This window comes from Ochlerotatus camptorhynchus, unplaced genomic scaffold (genome assembly GCF_037179485.1).
Source record: "Ochlerotatus camptorhynchus isolate MF236.1 unplaced genomic scaffold, CSIRO-AGI_Acam_v1.1 ptg000298l, whole genome shotgun sequence".
NCBI classification, from domain to species: domain Eukaryota; kingdom Metazoa; phylum Arthropoda; class Insecta; order Diptera; family Culicidae; genus Ochlerotatus; species Ochlerotatus camptorhynchus.
Genome location: NW_027040786.1, coordinates 948549 through 960776, shown reverse-complemented (window position 1 = coordinate 960776; position 12228 = coordinate 948549). Strand labels below are relative to the sequence as shown.

General features: G+C 37.5%; 2 protein-coding genes across 3 annotated transcripts in view; both read left to right on the top strand.

Annotated features, from left to right (window-relative positions):
* Positions 1-569, top strand: part of LOC135706941 (small ribosomal subunit protein uS5m) — a 45187-nt gene extending 44618 nt beyond the window's left edge. Inside the window, exon 3 of the mRNA XM_065228631.1 lies at positions 560-569. The gene's annotated coding sequence lies outside the window, so the exon portion shown is untranslated. The remainder of the gene's footprint in view (positions 1-559) is intronic.
* LOC135706937 (autophagy-related protein 2 homolog A-like) overlaps positions 1-12228 on the top strand; it is a 111938-nt gene that overhangs the window by 32367 nt on the left and 67343 nt on the right. The window lies entirely within an intron of this gene.

Here is a 12228-nt window from a genome sequence, read left to right as displayed (position 1 = left end):
CGACAAGGATTATGACATTAATCTGCCGTCTGGTATGCCGTCTGGATAGGGAAAAGTCTCTGAACTCTAAATCCACCGTACTCCTGTAGTTTTAAGGTGTAGTCAGACCTGAGCGTGCATGAGTGGAGCAAGATTTGGATTGGTATGAGAGAGTCAACTAGTACTTTTCTCTTTCTCTTACCAACACAAATCCTGCCCGCGCGTGCAAAACTTGCTTAGGTCTGAAAACAGCTTTAATGTGTCTTCACACATGAGCGGAACGGGGTTTGTGTTGGTATGAGAAAGACAACTAGTACTTGTGCAGTTCCACGGCAAATGACGAATCGATCAGGCTCGACCTGCTCCGCTTTGCATGAAACTTTGCATAATTGGCTGCTAAATCATTCACATTTGTGCTTAAATTCGGCCATTTTGTATATGCAATTTTTTTTTCAAAATGACGCATTTGACATTTTTCAATAAATCGTAGCTCGAACACGTTAGTTCTATTACGGCTTTTTATTAGAAACTTAGCGATCAATTCAACCTCTGGTAGCAAATAGGAGAACGTCAAAACGAGTGTTGTAAGGAGAATTTTTTACCGTGAAAAACTTGTCGAGATTCAGCTAACAAACGGGAATTTTGCCGAGATCTCAGCTAACAAACATATTTTTTGCTGAATTTCCAGCAAAATAAAATGCCGAGCTGCTCGGTGGTGCCCATCTCGGCAAAAAATCTAAGTGTGTATGTTTGACACATAAAATCTGTCAATATTGCTTTCAGTGCGTCACTATCAGCGATTTTACGACTCGTGAGCGCTCACTCTGAGTGAAGGCTCAGGAATCATAAGATCGCTGATTGTGACGTTCTGAAAGCGAAATTGACAGGTTTTATGAGTCAAACACATACTTTACACCCTCTTCTTGTTACTTACTAGTACAACATATCATTATAACATCTAATAATTGCATAATTCCGAAAAATATTTTTTTTATAGCAAGTGAGTGGAAGCAACCCTGGATGATCTTTCGGTACTTCGTGGTACTTTTCTTGTGCGTGAATAGTTAAATTACAAATCAGTTCAGATCTGTAGAAACTTGTAAAATAAGACAATTATCGATGGAAATTAGCAAGATGTTCAATGAAAAATGCTTTAATTTGCGTTGTGAAAAATCCTTATTCTGGTTAACGTTTCCGCTCGAACTTGCCTGGCGCACTCTACATTGGTGGTGCATTGAAATAGTCTTTCGAAATGACACCAGAAACAAAGTTATAGAAAAAGTACTTTCTAAGAAAAATATACACGGTTATTTATTTTAAGTAATTTTACCCAAAATTTTTGAAAGTTTTAAATACTTTTTTGTAATAAAAATATCTTAAATCAATATTTATAATTTATTTTACATTGTATTAGTTAGGTAAAAAGTCTGCGTTTGACTAGTACTATTCAATTTTTATACTGCTGTACAGTACCGAAACTGTCTACCAACCCTCTTCAGACCTTTCTCTAGCTTATAAATTATCACACTAGATAGCATTTCTAACCAACTCTGAAAATCGTAAACTTCACGTATGACAAAAACACTTTGAATGCAACAAAAACGTCGCAAATCCCGCTCATGCCCGCTCCTGTCTGAGTTCATCCTTAGTTTCATGCTGTTTTTTTTTTGTGTCTAGTAAAATTCCAAAACAAACGGTGTTGAACAACAAACCCATCCCGAACCGAAGTCGGGTTTCTTCCACCGCTCTGCTGCCAGGATGTGTTGCAAAGAGAAAAGCCACGACGTCATTATCTGTAGAAGAGCCAAAGTTCATACGATGAGTTTCCTTTCTTCGCTCCTGCGTGTCTTCCAGGGTCGAGGTTGTGTTGTGTGCAGAAAATAGAAATGGGAAACCGGGAATAGTTAGGTATGGGGGATTTGGTTCTACTATACAAGCAAAAAAGCGACAGCCTAGCATGGAATAGTATGAAAGGACCGGAGACAGAAGACTGGCTACTGGGAGGAACAATCCCACACCACACTACAGCAGTGTCAAGGGTCGCTACGCTACAGAGCGAGGAAGGTGATTGAACGAATAAATGGTATTTTTGGTGTCATCATCGTTATCGTTTACGCCGGCGATGCTAAGAGTTACTTTGATAGAAAAAATAGATAGAAAGCACACTTATTACACATGAAATTACAATATAATGTACACACTAAGAAATAACTAATTTTACACGTGACGTAAACAAACATGTCATGTAATATTTAGTGCTCCGAAAATGAAAAGTTCGTTGCTCGACGAAAAGTACGTTTGATTGAGCTATATTTCGCGTCTGCTATGACTCAAATTTATGTCAAAAATTGACGCTCGAATACGTAAATTTGCATGTTTTTTTCTAAGTGTGTATGCCAACACCTTCAAATGATTCAAATGAGGGCAGAAGCAGAAGGCTGTGGTTAAAGAATAGTAAACTGAAGTAGTTCTACAAGCAGGTCTAAACAAAGGCTAGGGTAGGTACGTTCCTATTATGGTGTGTTCCAATTATGGTCTATCGAATTCCATAAGTCATAATTGGAACTCATTATAATGGGAACGCATAGTCATAACTGGCGCACCTATCCTATATTTTTCAAACTTCTTCTCTCAAGGACAAAAAAGACATTCGTCATGAACAGTGGTTGAAAATATCCTTTTCGTGAATATCTCAATCTACCTGTTAAACAACAACTGTTGAACAGGTAAAAGTGACGTTATGCGTCGCCACTGATTGCAGCGTTCAATTCTCTTTATAATTAGATAAGATTCAGATTAAGTTCTTAGTTTTACGATGTCAGTTGTTATAAAGATACGCAGATTCAGCAAACCTGTTTGAAATACTGAACTGCTAAGGCAAGACCAATATAATCACACTTTGATAAAGTTACAGGGCTGGTAGTGAGTCACTTTTTTCAAAACCAGTCACTAAAAAGGCCAAGTTCAAGCGGCGCCGGTGGTGTAGTGGTAAGCGTGATTGCCACTCACCCCAGCAGACCTGGGTTCAATCCCAGTCGGCGCCACCAGGATATTCTGAGGCATAACATCCCTGATCACACCTTCCTTCGGAAGAAAAGTTAAGCCGTTGGTCCCCGGTTCATGAGTTGATGAGTCGATAGGTAGGGTCCAGGTGTGGGAGCTGCCTCCTTGGCGTCGGTAGCATTGGTGCTCAGCACGGAACACAAGATAACCTCAAAGAAGTTCCTGAAATTCATCAAAGGTATCAAGAGAAAATATAGAGAACTTGAAGAAAATTGTGGAAACTTTTAACAAGTTTTAAGTATCTCAGAAAAGCTAGATCTAGGGATCTTTGGGGAATTTCAGATATCTTTAGGGCAGCTCCCGTAACTTTAGCCCGGGCTTTTGGAGCAGTTGAATGATCTATTAGTGTGAGTTAAGAAGAATTTAGGATAGTTCCATCACGTTCTGAAAGACTAATCGAAAACCCATTAGATGTTCCGAGAATTTTAGAGAAGTACAGACATTTTTTAAATTCTTCAGAAATATTTCAGGAATTTCACAGAAGTCCAGAGAATTTCAGGGAAGCTTAAAGATGTTTAAGAGATTTCCATTTATATCAGAGCAGTACCGATATCTTCAATATAATTTAGAGGTTCAGGGAAGCTCCTAGAACATCATGAAATATCAGGAAATCAATTAATTTTCGATATTGGTACCACGAAAGAGAAAAGTGGTTACACTACTCTAAACTCTTCTTCAGGCCGGTTAGCTAATCAAAATCTAGACGGCGTACTAGCAACCGATGGCCGGGAATGAAGTGAAGTGAAGTTCATGGAAAATAATAACTCAATCTCGGAACGTCAGTGTAAAAATTGTATTTTCTACTTAACGGTACAAAATGTATCTTATCCCTATTGCTACATACATACATTAATCTCGTCTCACAGGATATTTCCTTCATTACGCATGTCGCTGGAGGCCCCGTGATGCTGCTTCATCTGCATGCTGATGGCTCCGTTTCGTACGATCAGATCGTTTCCCTTCGTTGCACCGCAGAGCTACTGCATCATTGTTGCACTGATGCATTGTGACGAGTCACAGTTTTGTTGCACGGCGCACACGGTCGTCACACGCTACACTGGTTTATGTCGCACTACTGCACTGATGTCTGTCGTACAGACAACTTGCCGCACCTACGATGTCGCGCCACACCGTACTGTAGCACCGTCTGTGCCCGTCGAACCGTTGCACTTGACAGCCTTGACGACTTGCAATTCGATCACTCCTGGCGACCGAGGGGATGCGATGAGACGACGAGTCGTATTGGTCTTCAGGGATTGAGCCTGTAAATAAAGGCCCTCTGCAGAGGTGGCATAACGTTTGCCGGTCACTGATCGATTCTGTTGATGATTTATTCTACCCGTTGAAGGTCTTTGTATCCTGAGTTGATACTAGTTCAATCTTCGGTCTACGGATGACGTAGAGGATTAGCATTGCAAAATTTAGAAATTGCAAGGAATCCACGTGAACTAAGGTTACCTAATTTGAGACGCTGTTGTCGCCAATTGTTACTCGGCGATGGCTTTAATGTTATGTGACTCGGATCCAAAGTGCACGCATGAAACTGCAAATGAATTCGTCTGATTGTTGCACAGCATGTAAAAGTCGTTCGTTACCTGTTTGTCGGACTTTATGTGAACCTGGCATGCGCGTACTACACGGAAGATAGTGTATTTCCGTCTGATTCGTGTTGATCGATAGGACGAATCTATCATGCGACTATATCCACTATCACCAATTTTTAAAACTTTTATCCATTCCACAAATGTCTGTCACGGAAGCCACAGAACTACATTTCGACGCCAACCACACGCCAGCTATCCAATGGTTATCCTTCTCTTGTCTCCTCTTGGGCTATTTGGTCTGTTGATGCGACGGTGCGAGAGTGAGATGAATCCATTCCTTTGAATACATACCAGTGGTGTCGCCCTAACCTCAATCTACCTGTTCAGGAACTCTCAAAACGTAAACAAATAAAAAAATATTGGTTTCAATTAATACAAATCAGTGAAACTAGAAAATCCGGTGCCTTTTGAAACTGATTTGAATGTAAACATTACCAACGTCGTGTGGGAGAAAGGGTTAATGGTGCTGTGTTGTTGGCATTTATTTCGTTTATGGATTAACAAGGTAGCTTCGAGAATTCATGGTGCATAACTTCAAAAGTGTAACCATTTCCGGCATCTTCAGCAAAGCTCCAATAGAATTTCTGGAACGCAATAAAAATTATATGAACATCCGGAAACTGTGAGGGTATTTTAGAGGTATTAGTTATTTTTTTTTTTTTTGTAATTACTTTATTTGTACAGGCTCAATCGAATAAACTTTACAGAGCCGAGTTATCCTTTGCGTTATACATTGTTACTGTCTTATATTTAAAGTAAAAGGAACTGGACCGAGTACTCGCGGTCGTCTCGAGGTTAGTGGAGATTTACAATTTTTTGGATGGGAAAAGGGAAGAAGGAGGTTTTAAATGTGGTTTACGATATAACTATTTAATTAATCCTAAAGCATGAAATTATTTCTATTCATCTTGAAAACAAACATTGAAAAAAAAACCCCCAGACGTACAAAACACAAACTAAACACAGGTTAATCAAACTTACAATCTAAGGTTAATATCCTTAAAGTAAACATATATGAGTTTCATAAACTCCAGATCGCGTCTAGCCAAAATATCCCGAACTGGAACATTAGGTTGTCTACCTCGAGCCCGAAGGGAAAGGTATTAGTTATATCATGGTAATTTCAAGATCTTCCAAAAATTGAGCTAAATTGATTAGAGCACTTCAATGAACTTCCATTATTAAAAAATGCGAGAACTTTAAGCAAACACTGATATTTTCAAGAAATTCCAGAGAACTTCTAAGTAATTTAGATATTTTTTGACAATTTCATGATATTCAGCGAAGTTCCGAGACAATCCCATTAATTTAAGGGGGTATTCCCGATCTTTTTTTTCAAAAAATCAATTTTTTTTTTCACGTTTTTTTGTACTTTAGACTATATACTTTCATCCCCCCAAGCCGTTTTCCGATCAGCGAATTCGGTGTCCAGGCATAGCTGACTAATGGTAAGAACCCCCAAATGGTTTTAACTAAAGTCAAAACTTTAAACGCGTTTTTCTCGAAACCACATTTTTTTTATCGGGCGAAGATTTTTCTCCGAAACTATAAGAGATATTGACTTGAATCTTTGCGCATTTTGTTCCTTATTAAATTCTTTGGAGCTTCTCCCACTTTCAGCCAAAAATATTAACATTTAACATTGTTTGAAGCACCTTAAAGCTGCAAAAAAGCGGGCTAAAAATCGCCTGTTTTTTCATATGGCCGCCATTTTGTTAATTTGCAAGATTTTTTGCTGCCAACGGGAGAAGCTCCAGAGAATCTTATGCATATTATTAATTTCATCACGAAATCTGTTTCAGATGAAGCCGTTCCAGAGAAAAGTCTTCGCCCGTCCAGGCGCACACTGGGGCAGATCAGTGATTTTCTCGGAAAAAAATAATAACTTTTGAACAAAGCATCCAATCAGAATACTGTCTTCGGTAAAATTGTTTATATTAGTTAAGCGCTTCTTTTGAATAAATTAATTAGTTCGCAACTTGGTCGTAGAGATGGCGCGCGAATCTAACTTTTGAATAAAGCATCCTAGACGTATGGTGTTTTCAACAAAGTTTTTTATCTATTAAAATGAAGGAAAGTTGCAGAAGACATAAAACTTCCATAACCTTTAGTTTCGGAGATATAGGGTGTATTGAAAAATATGATGCCAAAATTCTTATTTCTAATTTTTTTTGTATATTTTCATATGTTTGCCCTGGTTTCTGCATTTATTCCAACGAAAACAAACTAGGTGCGTATTTTCGTTGAACTGTTTGTGGAATTTATAGTGGTTTTAGTGAAATATTCTCGAAAAACATGATATTTTGCCTCTATTTTAGGTGGGTGGGATTCTCGAAAGGGCAGCTAAGGGCAGCTGGACTTTCTCTCTTTAGCTAGCTCATGTCATTGTCTAACATATACCAGAAAACTGAAGACATGATATTCGATGATTTTTTTAAATTTCACTTTATATACACCGATAAAAACATCCTTTACATTGAAATGAACTGTTTCACATAATGAAAAACTTTATATAAATTTTTGACATGTCACCATTTGTAAATACTGTACTGAATTTTGAGATTGTTTACTTATTATGAGCTGCCAGCGAACCAGGGGCCTGGCTGGCGGCCATGTTTTTGGTGCTATCATCTGCTTTTGACTCTCTGCTTACTACACGATTATCCGTCCCTTTCCACCATGTATATGTAATCAGCTGCATTACCCAGGTAAAGTTGTATATGTGACATCATCGTACAAGCTGTGTGCTGCCGTGCCAACGTGATCGTGTACAACGTACAATTATCGATTACTTTTTCGAAGAGACGTATCAGCTTTTGTAAACAATGCATTTGATCGTCGGTTTGGTGTAACTGGTAGCTCATTCACGCATACTAACACCACTATCATGCAGGAGAAACTTTCCCCTATCTGATGGTAGTGTTAGTATACGTGAGCGAGCTACCAGTTACGCCAAACCGACGATCAAATGCATTGTTTACAAAGCTGATACATCTCTTCGAAAAAGTAATCGAGAATTATTAATGTGCGTCAATGTTTCAGTAGTTGGTATCCATAAGAGTGAATTTTTTTCTCGTCTCAGTTCAGTGATCAATTTCCGGTGTTGAGCAATAATCCACAAAGTTGCTATAATGGATTTACCTTCAATGTAAATTTTCAACAGTTGTTTATTCTATGCCATATGCTCAACATGCATTTCGTTTAGTGGTGTCGCAAAATTAATTTTAGTAAAGATAATAGATCACACAAGCACATCAAACTATTTTTACAACCAGATCCATTAATTACAAGTCTGCGAAAAAGAACGAAGAAAAATTCAGCCCAATCAATAAAAAAAAATAGCGAGGTATTGGCATTATTACAACCACCGGATTCATTTAACAAATAGTGACAATTAAGGACAACTGATTTCTAAATACTTCAACTAAAGTGATAGTTTAATCTCTAAACCATTACTGCTTCTGCAATTTAAAAAGTTTAACGAATAAAAATTATACATAACTGACAGGTTTCCTTATTAGTAGAGATACTTGTAACGGTTTACAAAAGGTGAAATTAAAAAAAATCATCGAATATCATGTCTTCAGTTTTCTGGTATATGTTAGACAATGACATGAGCTAGCAAAAGAGACAATGTCCAGCTGCCCTTAGCTGCCCCTACGAGAATCCCACTTACCTAAAATAGAGGCAAAATATCATGTTTTTCGAGAATATTTCACTAAAACCACTATAAATTCCACAAATAGTGCAATGAACATTTGCACCTAGTTTGTTTTCGTTGGAATAAATGCAGAAACCAGAGCAAACATATGAAAATATACAAAAAATTACAAATAAGAATTTTGGCATCATATTTTTCAATACACCCTATATCTCCGAAACTAAAGGTTATGGAAGTTTTATGTCTTCTGCAACTTTCCTTCATTTTAATAGATAAAAAACTTTGTTGAAAACACCATTCTTCTAGGATGCTTTATTCAAAAGTTAGATTCGCGCGCCATCTCTACGACCAAGTTGCGAACTAATTAATTTATTCAGAAGAAGCGCTTAACTAATACAAACAACTTTACCGAAGACAGTATTCTGATTGGATGCTTTGTTCAAAAGTTATTAATTTTTTCCGAGAAAATCACTGATCTGCCCCAGTGTGAGGCGTTTGCGGCGAACAGGGGTCTGTTTGCCGCCATTTTGTGACGTCAATAATGTCTTTTTTTTATGTCGAAAAAAATTTATTTGTAAACTTTAATGTTCAATAAACAAGAATCCCAAAGAGTTAGACGCATTACTATTCATTTTCCTTGAAAAAAAAAAATAATTGAAAAACAGGCCGAAAAAAGGCAAAAGATTGGGAATACCCCCTTAAGGAAACTTGCAGTGACTTACAAATAGTTCCGTGGAATTATGGGATATTATGATAAATCTATGATTGATCCGAAAACTTCAGAATCGTCGGGTGATTATGAATATATGTCAAAAAATTTGCCGGAACATTAAACAAGTTTATAGAACTTCAGGTAAGCATAGATAACTTCAGCGATGTCCTGATAAGTTCAGGAAAAATTAGTGATTTAAGGGAAAGTTCCATGAGCGGATATAATGTTTATAAAACTTAAGAAAAATTGTGGAAACTGCAAGGATATAATAGTTAATTCAAATAAATCAGTAAAATGTGTATTCCTTATAAAAATACTGAGAAATTCTGAATTCAGGGCAGTGATCTTTAAGCAGGTCCAGAAATATTTTGAGCAGTTTTAATAATATCAGGAAAGACTAGACTACTAAAGAAGAAATGGATTGAGAAAATTGCGGTAGCTTATGAAAGTTCCAGAAATTTCAGAAAAACCTCGAAAACTTCCCAGAAGTCCAGACATTTTCAAAAACATTTCGATAACTTCATTGAAGTCTATGGAACTTAAGGAAATATCCAAGAACTTCATAAACTTTTATGAACATTAGTGAAATGCGGGAACATTTCAAATGAGTTTAGTAAGCTCCAAAAACAGGGTGCATTTCAGAGGGAATTCAGTTCCATTAGTTTCAGAATATTAGTGGGAAATTTTCAGAAGTTCGTAGATTTTCAGAGAACTTCAGAGATTTTAAGAACATGATTGATTGAGGTCTTTATTATTATGATCAATTTTACCTGGTGTCTCACTTTCCGGCAGAAGCTGCTACCAAGCCCTTGCACATCAAGCTATCAGCCCTGGGTTGGCAAGTTAGTGTACTAGCAGAAGCACCTAGGCTAAAACATGAATGTACATTGATTTGAATTGGGAACAAATAAAGAGCATAATAACCACCCAAGCAGCCTACCTCTAGGGTTAGGAAACAAATAGCGCGGACTCTGAACTCATTAAAATTTATAGGTAACTTTCGATTGCTTCGGAGCGCCGATTGGTACCAGCCCCTCGCTAGCCGCACGTACCGACAACCGCCTTCAATTGGGTGCCGTATGCCCTCCTGACGTGGTTGGTGACCATAAACCCCGGAGCGTGATGACGATATCATGTGAGTGCGCGCGATTGATTGCCGTAAGAATTTGCCACCACAAATGCGCACGTAGCTAGCTATTTTGTTTGTATTCTTCTGCAGTTGATGATATGGTCAGTGGGTATCGTACACCAACTGGAAACCTATAGCAACAATGCGCGAAGTGGGGGCTTTGTGATGTAGAAGTTATTGTTGGTAAAGCGCCGTCGTCGTCGTCGTCGGTCTGACGGAACGATGATGTATAATGAAGAATTTCAATGCAGATCGATGCGCTCCTCAACACAAGAAGGAAGAACTGGATTTTTTTGCTGGCGGTAGTGCATTTACTTGCACTGACAGGGTATTTTTTTGCATGTGCAGTCGTTCTTTGTTAGAGAAACATTATTGACTGCTTCCTACATATCATGAGTCAACAGTCAACTACTTTGTATTTTGTATAGTATTTCGTTCATGCCATACCATTTTTTTAAAATAAGTATCCGGCATGATACATTGCCAAAAAATACATCTTAGTATTGTTATTTAAAAATTAAACTGAACTCAAAAGTGCGGCAACGCTAATAAAAGTGTAAATTGACATTATATAAACCAAGGAATAGCTGCGCCGAATACATCGAAACAATTTAGCTGATTAGGCGCACTTTTATTAGCCCTTCCGTAGTTGTAATCGCAATGTCATAAAAGTTCATCCTACGACTTCATGAGTTATAAGATATCTCTGCGGAAAGCTAATCCTTATTCTCTTGATTTCTTGCTTTGAGTCTGAAATTACCTTTTTTCTGTTCCTAGAACCGAACGATATGTCTTTAGTATATCCGAGGTACGTCGTAGCATGACCGATTTTTTCGCAACATTTAAAACTATGTTTCAGTTGATACATGATAATCAACTACTTTTATAAGTGTCCAAACATTGGACAGACATTCAATCCACCCAGCATTAAAAAAACAAGTCTTTATAATTCATTGTTTAGGTCCTGGAACCGTTGTGTTTCAGAAGGTAACCTAGCAAAGCCCCAATTCAGTGGCGCAGCCATGATTTTTGCCTGAGAAGTTTTTTTTTTGTAAAAATTACATAAATTAAACAATCTATTTTTTCATTGAAATACCATTGGCATCCTGGGGATTAATTTCCGCTAATTTCACTAAGCTTCCCAATTCTAGAGAAGCTAGTTCGATGTCCTGGGAAACAGCTAAAAAAAAAGGCATGTATTTTTTTTAAGATTTCGCACCGACAAGGAAACCATTTCCGAGAAATTTACTCTGAGTAGAATTATCAATAAAATAAGATAAATTAGCAGTGGAAACCTGTACAGAGATTGGGAAGAACTTCCACATAAGTCATTAAAAACTCCGGAAGAAAGTTTGAAAAAGCTTTCAGAAGACCGACTCTATCGGGAGATAAACATCCAGGAAAAGTCGGAAAAGCTATCAGAGAAAGTTTATTGAAACTTCCAGAGGAAGTCGGCATACAATACCGGGGCAAGTCCATAGGACTTCCAGGGGAATTCAGAAGAAGCATGCAGGAGAAATCGTAAGAATTTAAACTTTCAAAAATAAGTCTGGATAAAACTCCCAGATGATGTCGTTAAAAACTGCAGGAGGAAACCTGAAGCATTTGGGAAAACCGGAATAAACTTTCAGCAGAAGTTGCAGGAATCTTCCGACACCCAGGTTTAGACAAACTTCTTATCCAGAAAGTCATTTCTTGAAATTAAAAAAAAATAACATGATTCAAATGGCAGAAATCTATTCTCCATTCAGGGGCTAAGGTTACATGCAACATACATTTACCTTATTTTTTATTAGAATATGAAATTTGTATACAAATTTGAATCTTCGTTTAAAAAAATCTTAGAAATCGGTAATTAAACTACTTATCTAAACAGTTCTGCAAAATTTAGAACACTCCTTATGGCAGAAGTCCATATGGTAAAGATAAATTTAACGTCCATTTTATGAAATGTTGATTATGCCAAACTTCCATAATGTGAAACACCTTTTAACGAAATGTCCGCCACCAGCATAACTATATCAGGGCTGGTTGCGAGTCACTTTTTAGTGACTTGGTCACTTTTTTCAAGCAAGTTACT